General features: G+C 31.1%; 1 non-coding gene across 1 annotated transcript; it reads left to right on the top strand.

The window, feature by feature from the left end:
- The first annotated feature begins 1,031 nt into the window (after positions 1-1,031).
- On the top strand, positions 1,032-1,134 carry LOC138805492 (U6 spliceosomal RNA). The gene has a single exon (XR_011365558.1). It is a non-coding gene; the product is annotated as a U6 spliceosomal RNA (small nuclear RNA).
- The last annotated feature ends 406 nt before the right edge of the window (positions 1,135-1,540 follow it).

Raw genomic sequence — 1,540 nt, 5'->3', positions numbered from 1 at the left:
CCTCAACTCAGCAATACCGCTGTGTCAGCCTAGGGCTAAGATTTTAGGTGTTTACATTTATCAACACTCCTGATTCAGATTCTATTTGTTCATTTTTAAATAAATATTTTGTTCTTAATTTTCCTCTTTGTAAATTCACATGCACATATAAAAATTGGTATGTACATCACAGTAACCTTCTCAATGATGACCTCCTAATGATTACTTACAAAAAGTTGTACTATATTACATCAAGTAAAAATTGCTACAAATAAATGAAACCAATAATTAAATATTAAAAATTAAAAACATAATAAAACAAACCAATTACCAGTGTTTTCAGCCTTTGAAGTATACTGCATATTAGATTTTACTATTTTTCTCATATTCCTGTAAATTTAACTCTGGCTAAGTTTATGATGTTCAAAAAGAGTTTTATAGAATATGAGTAGTCTTTAAAATTAGCCACTAAGATTACCATTTATTGCTCTTCTCATCATTTGTTTATGGCTTATATCATCATTTGTTAGCAATCCCTAAAGTTTTAAAAGAAACTGTGTAGTTAAAGTCTTAACTCTTCACTCTGCTTCTTTACAAAAAGACTTTGCAACTTCTCATTAATAAGGTTTCTATAAACTCTGAAATGTACATATTTAGTAGTATATATCTGATACCATAAATCTTAAATACTTTGTAGAAAAGTTTATACCTGCGAAACAGTCCTAATTTTGGCATATATAAACAAATTCCCAACATTAAACATATTTAAAACATTAAAAATTTTAACAAACCTTAACACTTGCTGCAGTGTTCATTATGACAGGTGCCTTGAATAGAATAATTGAATTCCTCCTCCTACAAATCTCTTGAACAACAAATATCTGGAATTATTTTGTTTTTGACATATCAATTTAGACTTTACACTTATATGTGTGTTTATGTAAGAAATATTTGGTTCTAAAATTTCATGACAATTGTTTTCAACTTACTTTTTGTTGAATTGTCTAGTTTAATAAAATCAATTACACTTTTTATATAAAAATGTTCCCCGCTCAATTCAGCATCACATACACTAACATTGGAATGATTCAGAGAAGATTATCATGGCCCCTGCACTGGGATAACTTGCAAATTCCTGGATCAATCCATATTTTTACAACAACAGATGCTGGAGGACATGTGCCCACCCTGGAATCGTACGGCATTGTCGGTGGGAGTGTAAACTGTTCAACAACTTGGGAAAGCAGTCTGGAGGTTCCTCAAAAGACTACATAAAGATCCTGTATGACCCAACAATACTATTTTTGGGGATTTAACCAAATGATCACAAACAACAACATACTAATACTACCAGCACAACTATGTTTATTGCCGCATTATTCACTATAGCTAAGATATGGAATCAACCCAGATGCCCCTCAGTAGATGAATGGATCAAGAAAATGTGTTATATATACACAATGGAATTCTATGCCTCCATCAGTAAGAATGACATCGCCCATTTTGTTAGGAAATGGAAAGACTTGGAAAAAAAAACTTTATTAAGTGAAGTAAGCCAAGT

The sequence above is a fragment of the Dipodomys merriami genome, unplaced genomic scaffold, assembly GCF_024711535.1.
Source record: "Dipodomys merriami isolate MVZ:Mamm:240054 unplaced genomic scaffold, mDipMer1.0.p SCAF_396, whole genome shotgun sequence".
NCBI classification, from domain to species: domain Eukaryota; kingdom Metazoa; phylum Chordata; class Mammalia; order Rodentia; family Heteromyidae; genus Dipodomys; species Dipodomys merriami.
Note: the sequence above shows the minus strand (reverse complement) of the source record. Positions and strands in the feature narration are given on the sequence as shown.